Below are 10,526 nucleotides of genomic sequence, written 5' to 3' on the forward strand. Positions count from 1 at the left end.
GGTTCTGCTGGCAAGGTAGAGAGGGTGTTCATATCTTGACTGATACTCAGATAACTGGGAAAAGAAATAAAAAGCAGACGCTGCCTAAAGGCATTGGTCTTTTACATGCCTGATCCTAATTTTTCTTCTGGAAGTTACCTGGGCAAGAAATACATTAAAAAATCAAGAAAGAAATCAGTGAGGCTGGACAAGCAAGGACAAGTGCAAGAGGTGAGTGACAGCTGAAAGTAATCTAAATGAGTACAAATGGAAGTTTTAACTTAAAGTGTCTTACTAAGCACAAAATATCTTTGGCCTCAAAAGCCCCAGAAGACCATCTCCATGGCACAGCAACCTATTTAAACAGAAAGGTCAGGCTGTCAAAGGAACGAAACTGCCTCACGGAGCTGTAGAGCAGATGATGAACTGGGAGGTAATTTAATGAACTCCTTCAACTACCCACTTTCGATATTTCACACTTGAAGATATTTTGGCTCTACAGTTAGCAGTGCAACAGACATGAGCTCACTGAGTTCCAGGCAAAGGTAATTATCATGAAGAGAAGTAAAGGAGGGAAAGCAAGCTTTAGCCCATTTGTGCCATTAAGACAACTCCAGTTTCACAAAGTGTCGTCTTCCACTATCTGTTCACCTTTTCAGAACTGCCATTTTTTTTCCTTTAAAAACAATGACCTTTGATACTAGAAAATGTCTTTGCTGCTGATACAGAGAGGAGAGCCCTGGAGGGCGGACCGTTCAGGTTATTCCCCCATACCATTGCTTCCCTGGTCAGAGACTACATCTGGTCACTTGGGAGGACGAGTATTGTCACTAGCATCTCCAGATGGTATCATGTTTCTAGCTGATTGGATAGCTTATAAGAAACATGCAGTGAAAAACATGCACGAATTTTTTTTGATACAAAAATTGAGCTCAGTACCCCCAAAAATACATATATTTAATTTTTTTTTACTTTGTCCTGTGAACTCTGGTACATCCCATTTCCAGGTTAAAAAATCACTTTTCATCAAAATTAAAAAAAAATTAAAGTCCAAATAAAAATCAAATTTTTATATGCCACCCTGCTTCCTGATTCGACAGGCACAAATATACTTAAAATAATGAAGTACGTGTGTCATTACAATAAATTGTTAATTAATTACTCTAATTAAACTAACAGTGACTTATAGTATGTTATTATCTCACATGAACAAGTTATCTGCTAGAATACAGTCATTAGCAACTGCAATGAAATAAAAATCATAGTTAGGAACACATATTCTAATACTCTCAGCCATCTCAGGCAAATTTTCACATGTAATTTAAATAATGCAAAACTTTTAATGTAATCATTGCAAACTTTTCTGTGTGTGCTTTGAAATTAACTCTGCACATCCTCTCCTATTTAATGCTTGTTTGTAGTTCTGCATTAGCTTAGGAACTATTTGTTTCCAAAGTAAAATTGTTATTACCACGATCCTTCAAAATGTGAACCGAGAAAAAAAAGTGTGAAGAACCATGGAATCTATTGTATTCTGAACCTTCTGACAAGAACAAATCATTCATGCTGCAAACATTTCAGTGCCTTAGAAATGGGCAAAAACTAGCACTCAGAACAATGAAGAAGCAGAAGAGCTGAGGCTACATATATTCTCCTCCTAAAATATGTACAAATAAAAAAAAATTAGTTAAGAAGAAGATAAAGAAAATGTTTGGGATTCCTTTCATAAAATGGAGCCAGTCAAGATGTAATTAGAGGTGAGCAAAATTAATGAAGGGCAGTATCAATGGACGTTGGGACCTTGATTATAACTGGGCAATTTGCACTGTATACAAAAGGACAAGGTATCTGTTAAGGAATCAATGATAATTAGAAATTGTACTATTCTCAAAGTCACAGCTACTAAGCAGGTTAAAATTTTAAGATTTATGTGCCTCAGAGTTACGTTTGTCCTGATATACAATGGGATCTCCCAGCTTCCAGCAATGCCCATGAGAGAAGTTAGAGCTTCATCTGAGAAGAATGAAAGTTTACTTTTTGAAGACTCACCAGACTGTAACTCATCTCTGTCTATTCCTTCCTCCCAGCTGCCTATGAAACAGATGAAGTTCTGCCAAGAAGTTTGTACGCATGTGTTTTAAAATCAACAAAAGTGCATGCTTGGTATGCTGCACCTGTCTGCCCTTAGAAATTCCACTTTTCTTAATCCCTAAACTCATGAACTAAATTCCAGTTTACCATAACTGTAGCAGTTTTTAATCTACTTCAGAGGGCAAACAGGTAAGGATAGCAATTCTTTTATCAACCTTAGGGCAAGCCATTCCCACTTGCAGTTTTCTGTCTGAATTCTTGTTTTCAAACAGTATCCCAGCTATTATAAATCTCTGCAGGGAAACTGGATACTCAAGTAGCAGATAAAATTTTTCTCACTTGCAGGGAATGGGGGAAGGAATGAATTTTGCCTAACATAGTGCACTGACTATGAGCTCATAAGATATTTTATATGGCTTATTGACCACTCCTACTGAATATTTTGTGCAAGACAGTGATCCTGCAGCCATTACAGGTTCCCCTACACACATTAAATTCTGCCCAGTCCAACATCTTCATGCTGCTAGTCAGTTTTCTTGAGATTCTACTAGCAGATACATATTCCCAAAGAGTCTACAGCACATCATGAGTTGTGTTTGTTACCTAATCAGTCAGAGATATCCACATTTTGTTGTAGGATCTGAAACAATCAGGCCACAGGGCAGCTGGACATAAGAGAAAAAGACTGCTTCATTTAACCCAAGTGATGATATAAAATATACAGGGCAAGTGGGAAGGCTGCAATAAGTAGGGCAAAATGGAAGTGAATGTTGCCTGTCCCAAGTGAACACGATAAAGCCTCTGAATGATGGAAAAATTAGTTTTGCATGACATCTTGAGTGACTGATGGGAGTAAAAAAGTAGAGTGGAAAACAGAAGAAAAATGATTATGGTATCTGAACAACAAGGAATCCCAAAAGAACTGGATTCCTATATATCAGTTTGTAAAATCAGATCACACCCAATTTTAAGTTCACCTGGTCAGATGCAGAGTTAATTTAACGTGTCCTGTAGCTGCTGATATGCCATACAGTCACATGCCAGTCACACAATAAGTGACTGATAGTACAGTCTGTGGTTTTATTTCTCTATACACTGCTAAGTCCCAAGGGAAGCTTGAGAAGCTTCTGCTGCCACTGCAGGTCTGCCTTGCCACCAATATTCTGTAAGAACTGACTGGTGAGCAGGCAGCACCCCTTTCCCTCAGCTGGCTGCTCTTAGCGCTGAACACCCCCAGTGCTGCTCGAGAAGGGAATGATTTCTAACAGGGATTCCAGCTATTTTATATCTGGCAGTGGCTCACTGATATCACCTCTCTTGCCTTTCTGTTTGTTTAGGATAGATTTTAGGATAGGAAATTTTTACCAGCATGTCTTTCTGACAGAAGCTGAGATTAATTGTTACAATGAGAGAACAGTAAGCCTATCCCCATGGTGCTAGATAAGTCAGAGTATAGTTTATGAGATTTTCTTCCATTTTTGTGTTTTTAGTATCTTCTTAGGGTTAATTACCAGGCTCAGCTGTATGTATGTATGTATTGCATGTGTGATTAGGTCAATTTAAGTGACTAACAGGCCACAGAAATCTTGCAAAACTATAGATGCTAAAAAGTAAAATGACTCTTAGAAATCAGATTTATTGTGGTATATAAAACAGAAGAAAATTACAGACAACACACTATTTATGCTACTGTAGCAAGAACATTGGTAGATAACGAAGAACGTATTCGTTCTCTCAGATGAATGTTTGGTAATTTCTCCTTAATGAGCAAGAGAATTGCATTTGTACACACAGCTGTCATAAACTCATAGAGCATGTTCTCAGAAAGGTTTTCAGGAAAAAAAAAAAGAGCAGCTGTAGAATTTTCAGTTCACTTTTAAGAATAACTTTCCCATTATTTGATACGCTTCTTCTGGAGTGTGGAGTTTGGATATGCAGTAGGCAATGGTATATATCCTATAACTGATCATTTTATAACAATGGCAGTGTCCTTGTCAACTGACAAACAGTAGGTTCCTCCTGCCTTCTCTCCCCTCTGGGCTCTGAAACATCAGTATCCTCATTTCAACAGGTGGAATTGAGACTTTCTGCCTCTTATGTTCCCTTATTGCTTTGTATTTAAAACACTTGAAAACTGAAATGTATACTACCTTTAGTTGCTAACAATTAGTTAGCAGCCTCAGTTTTTGTATTAATTAACCAGTAAAAAAATATGGAGAGTAGGAAAGACTATCATCTTCTAAACCAAATGGATGTGCTTACTAAAGCGAAGATAGTGTGCAGCGAGTGTCAGTCAGAGCAGGAAGGAAAGTACAAATAAGGAAAATCAGATGTACAAAAAGAGCTTTCAGTAGGTAGTAAAATTTTGGATAGTCTTTGAAGTGAAAGATATTTATTCTAGATACCTATATATGACTGGGTAAATTTACTTCTAAGCTAGGAAGATTACAGAGACAAACTCAGTCTGACGAAACACAACAAATAGATTTTCCTTAAAGTCTTTTATTTAAATAGTCTTTCCAAGCAGAGTTCAGGTTTTTTTCTGTTTAAAAAAAAAAAATGTAATTAATGGACAGATGTTTTTACTGAGAAGACACGTTTTAATGGAGGGATAAAGCAAGAGAAAGAAACAGATCCTTTGATATAGGATTTTGTATATATTTACTTCAGAGTTCAGGCGGAACGTTTAGGTCAAAAATCTGTATTTTTCTGCTGTAAAGCTCCTGAATACCTGCTTGGGAGGTGAAGTAAACAATATAGTGTCCATACTAGATAATATGGTATTATGAGGTTGTGTCTGATCCTTATCCATAGGTAAGTGTCTATCTTACACAGTACTTACTTAAACAGTAAGTTTAAGGGATACTTTTACTAAATCACAGTGAAGGACATAAGGTTATGTGGTGTAAGCAGTGCAATAAGAAAAATAAAAAAGAATTAAAAATTGGATGGAAATATCCCTATACGAACAGAGGAGCTACCTTTTGGCATATTTTCAACAAAGAATAGGAGAGTATACAACTAATGCTCTGAAACATCGACACATTCGAGCCAAGTGTTCAAAATAAAAAAAAAATATTGAAATCAAATGCTAGAGATATAAAGTTACTAATAATGGAGAATTGAAGTGAGGAAGCTGAAAATAGTTCACTTATGTTTCAAGCCTTGAGGCAAATAAAACACTATTAGATCAGAGTAAATTATTGCTAGTAACTGAAAGGAAAGGCAACCTACTAAACTGACCGTATCAAAATATTATATTTCTGCTTTTCATCACCTTTTATTACCCAATAATCTGAAATATGTAGGTGAAAGATTTCCCTTCTCTAGTAGGTAGATTCTTCTGATGCATCATTTTCTGAGAATTTAACAGTGTCACAGTTTCAGAGTTCATCTGTGGCAAGGCACAGACTGAGTAGTCATTGAAAGAGGGTTTGGAGGTACAAGATACAAATGCAAAAAAAGGCATGAAAGATAAATTGTGTCAGACTTAGTTTAATGGTAATTGAACTTGCCAGCTGTAACTGTTTGGGCCTGTGTTGCCTTCAAATAATACAAATGACTCATGGAGAGCAGTACTACAAGAAACAAATAGAATCTGCTAATAATGCAGAAGTCATTGAAACTGAGAGCCCAGTTATTTCAGTGAGCAAAATTAAAAAGTGGTAGTAGATAGTCTGATGAGGGTAGTCATACCAAAGTGATGAATATCAGGTTTTAAAATGAACAAGTAGACTAGTAACGTGTCTATAACCAAAACCAAAGCTCAGATATGCACTTACGTTGTTGAACAGGTGATTGAACACATAATCTCCTGCAGAAGGGGAAAAGCCTTGCCCTGGAAGACAGCCAGTCATGCTGGAGGTGGTATCTTTCCATATGTTCAAAATGATGATGTTATTTTCTTTGGCATGCATAGTTACTGGATTTCTTGGAACCAGAATTCCTGCAGCTATGGTAGATACAGGCTGGTGTCATTTTTGTCTTTGCTTGAGTGAGAAGACCTCCTCTGAATGCTTATCCTCTGAGATGAGCAGGTAGAGGGTGGATCTTGTCTTCCGTGAAGCTGAAGGAAAGGCATCTTTCTGACCCTTTGCCAGTAGAGCTGGGTTATGGCATCCCTGCCATAACCATATATTTCAGCTGTTGTCATATAAATTGACAAAAAAACCCATGCACTTCAATCCTCAAGTGTCTAGAGTATTTTACTGCCATAAAATTAGTAAACAAATAGATAGTTATTTGTGTTTGGTTTCTTTATTTATCATTATAAGGGGCAGGGGACAGGATAACAGGGTATACTGTTATAAGTCTCTAATTTCTGTTTAAAAAAGTATATTCTTTCACCAAAGTGATGGATCTCTTGTCATTTCATATTTCCTAACAATGAGTGTCCCCATGAAGTGTCACATCAGATTGTGTCAGTCACATTGCCTCGCTTAATAATGAAATGAATGGATTTCAACAGGAGCGGAAAGTTTGGAAGGGTTTTAAAAACAGCCCTGAGGTAACAATGAACTTGCCCTTTACAAATACCTACAGAGAAATAATAGAGAGTCTGATGTTCTTCCGAACAGAAGATACACCTGTTTCCCATTACCCAACACAGTTTTCACTATTAGAAGTATGATTCTTCAACCACTTGGCTTTAGCTCACACATCTGCAAAGTATTTTATATCTCGGCCATTTTGTAAGACTGTCTATCAAGAAACTGCATATAAAGATGTGGGCGTGTGTGTGTGTGTGAGCAGGTGCTAAATCACTCACTATGAAGCACTTCCTTACCATGAACACACACTTGAAGTTATCCAGAAGGCTGTTTTCTCAACATTCCTCCTGCAAATCGTCAAACGCATTTGTTCTATGACCATAGAAAGAGATTTGTGGATAAAGAGGGAAGAGAAGCAAAGTTTATCTTCTCATGTTTGAAACAAAATCATGACCCCAACTCACGTTTTAAAAGAACAGTCTTACCCTCAGAGTGGCTACATGACTCTGTACACTGAACATGTACACTGAAGATAATCATGTAGTTTCCTTCATAGTCAAAGGAGACAAGCATCTACAAGTCATCCAACCTTTTGAGCTGTCTTCTTTAAGGTGAGATCGATTAGATCAAAAATCCTCTTTCTCTTCATTGACTAATAGAAGGAACATGCCTATCTCAGAGGTAGATACTCATATAGTCAATATCTGAATTTAGGTGAGACTATCCTATCTTTAATTCCTGGAGAGGGTTTGCAGTGGGAATTCTAGGTATAGAAAGTTCCCATCAGTCAAATAAGGTACAGCTTATGGGATATTCAAGACATAGTTCAGGAAATTCCATGGGTTCTACTGCCCTGAATATTGTACATCAGAATAAAGCTACTTTGGGCATGGACTCCAGGACAGTGGTAACATCATGCAGTAGACAAAGACATTAAGTATATAATGCAGAGCTTTGAGTTTTATTTTAAGAGTCAGACACCCACATTGATTTTGGATTTGCCAAAACTTTCCAGTTTCCTCTAAAAAAAAAGTCTGTATTCAGAGAACAGCCTTGTGCTAAACATAATGCTATGTGTAATATTGACGCCTTACGTGTAATATTGAAGCATTGGCCATTGATACGTCAATACGCTACAGTAGGCTCCTCTGGCCTTGAGTACTTGGTGACCTGACAGATGACCTAATGGCTGAACTACTTAGAAGGCTGAAAATATTTTGCTGAATGACAATCAAATATATCTAGATCTTCTATGATAAAGGCTAAATAATTGTTGTTATACATTCTAAAAATATACCTAGCTAAAGGATTTCATTCCACATTTAGCATGTTCTGCCTCTGAACAGCCCTGTTCGGTGTCTTTATCAATGACCTGGATGAAGGCACTGAGTGCACCCTTAGCAAGTTTGCAGATGACACTAAGCTGGGTAGAAGCATGGATCTGCTGGAGGCTCTGCAAAGGGATCTGAACAGGCTGGAGCAATGGGCTGAGACCAATGACATGAGGCTTAACAAGGCCAAATGTCGGGTCCTGCACTTGGGGCACAACAACCCTATGCAGTGCTACAGACTTGGGGAAGTCTGGCTAGAAAGCTGCCTAGAGGAGAAGGACCTGGGGGTGTTGGTTGACAGCCGAATGAACATGAGCCAGCAGTGTGCCCAGGTGGCCAAGAAGGCCAATGGCATCTTGGCTTGTATCAGAAACAGCGTGACTAGCAGATCCAGGGAGGTGATTCTGCCTCTGTACTCGGCACTGGTGAGACTGCACCTTGAATCCTATGTTCGGTTCTGGGCCCCTCACCACAAGAAGGATGTTGAGGCTCTGGAGTGTGTCCAGAGAAGAGCAACGAAGCTGGTGAGGGGGCTGGAGAAAAAGTTCTTACGAGGAGCAGCTGGGAGAGCTGGGGTTGTTGAGCCTGGAGAAGAGGAGGCTGAGAGGAGACTTTATTGCTCTCTACAACTACCTGAAAGGAGGTTGTGGAGGGGAGGGAGCTGGCCTCTTCTGCCAAGTGACAGGGGACAGGACAAAGGGGAATGGCCTCAGACTCTGCCAGGGGAGGTTCAGGCTGGACATCAGGAAAAAAATTTTCACAGAAAGGGTCATTGGGCACTGGCAGAGGCTGCCCAGGGAGGGGATTGAGTCACCTTCCCTGTAGATGTTTAAAGGATCGGTGGATGAGGTGCTGAGGGGCATGGTTTAGGAATGGTTGGACTCGATGATCTAGTGTTTGCTTTCCAACGTAGTGATTCTGTGATTCTATGATTCAAACTATGGAATCTGAATGAGGTAGAGAGTTTGTAGCTCAGAAATAACACTTGTGCTCATTACTGTGAAAAGTTAGCAAAAGTATAATGCAGTTGCTCTTCTAGTTTACTCTACTTTAAAACAAATAAGGCCATCATTCTGGGCCCAACTAAATAACAGCAGCTGGAAAATGTTCAAGGCCAGTTCTCCTATTAGACAAATAGCTATTGGATTTAACAGACAACAACAGTTTCCCAATATAAAACTTTGAACTGTTCTCTAGGGTATATTGCAGCATAAGAGATGCTGGTTTTTCGAAGCAGTAGATACTTCAAGATTCTAGTGAAGCTTCTCTCTAGGCAAATAGACCAACACAGTCCTTGCGTGTGTAAAAACTGGCATGGATGATAATAGGTTGAACATATGTTTTCTTTGTCAAATAACTTAGTTACCAAGAGTCTAATTCCCTGATCCACTCTACATGTAATTTTGTTGATTTCTAGACTCTCTTTTCAAGTAAATCAACTGTTTATTTCAGAATAAAATCTAGATGTAAAGTTTTCATTATTATATTTTGGGGACTATTCTGCATAAGGAAAATGAATGCAACTGCACCGAATTTCACTTCCTTCACCTTCCTTTAGCCTATAAGGACAACCCTGATTCTTTAGATTGTCTCACATCCATTCTTCTTTATGGAAAGGAAAATAGATATTTAATGTTATGCTATAAATTTCCCTAATGTTATATCTGCAAAACAGATACTTCCTGTTATGCTATATCAATATTGTTTTTGAAAGTCCATGAAATAATCCTCTTTTTCAAGTGCTGCAACTTCACCCTGGGGCCAAGGATATATCACAGAGAATCCAGAAGATACCTTTGTCAAATACAATGTAGTGTAACAGCAGTCCATGGAGAAGGGTTCATCGTTAGTACAGACACCAGAGCTTTGGCAGCTTTTGGCTTGGAGACCTAGAAACACTCCCAGGCAGCATGTCTTTAGCAGTATAAGTATAGTCTGTGCATTTGTCATTGAGCCAATGACTTCCACAGCTTCTGTCTGTATTCAATGCCTCCATCCAAGAAAGATGACGATGCTTTGTTCACAGCAGTGTTACAGGAACGATTAAAAGATTAACTAAAAAAATCACCATGAAAGACTCCAGAAACTCTACCTCTTTAGCTTAACAAGAAGGAGGTCAAAAGGCAAATTCATTAAAGCCTATAAGAAGATAGAAGGAGAGCAGAGATGTCAATGTGCCAGTACATTGAAGCAGAAAGTAGAATCTAGATATAATCAGCCAAGGAAAAAAACCCATAAGTTGACTTTTAATAGTGAAGATATTAACCTTTGGGACATATTACTGAAAGGAGTGGTACATTCATCATCACTCAGATTTTTTAGATTGAGATAAGATTTTATTTTATTTTTCCAGAAGATTTGTTCTCATTCAAACAGGAATTACTTTAAGGACGTTCTTTCCTTTACAAGTCAGATTACGTGACACCTCCTTGATAGGTAGTCTATGAACTAATGTAACAGAGAATTATGCTGACTATAGAACTCAAGCAGCCATTTGTTCTGTTGATTGGATATGTCCTCCAGAACTTTCAGATTTATGTTTATAGAACATCACTTAGTTTTAATCACAAAAATTTTTCATGTTTGGCTGACTAGCTATCTCTTTTCATTGTGGAACTAACAAAAATAACAAGAT

The sequence above is a fragment of the Cuculus canorus genome, chromosome 1 (assembly GCF_017976375.1).
Source record: "Cuculus canorus isolate bCucCan1 chromosome 1, bCucCan1.pri, whole genome shotgun sequence".
Classification (NCBI taxonomy): Eukaryota; Metazoa; Chordata; class Aves; order Cuculiformes; family Cuculidae; genus Cuculus; species Cuculus canorus.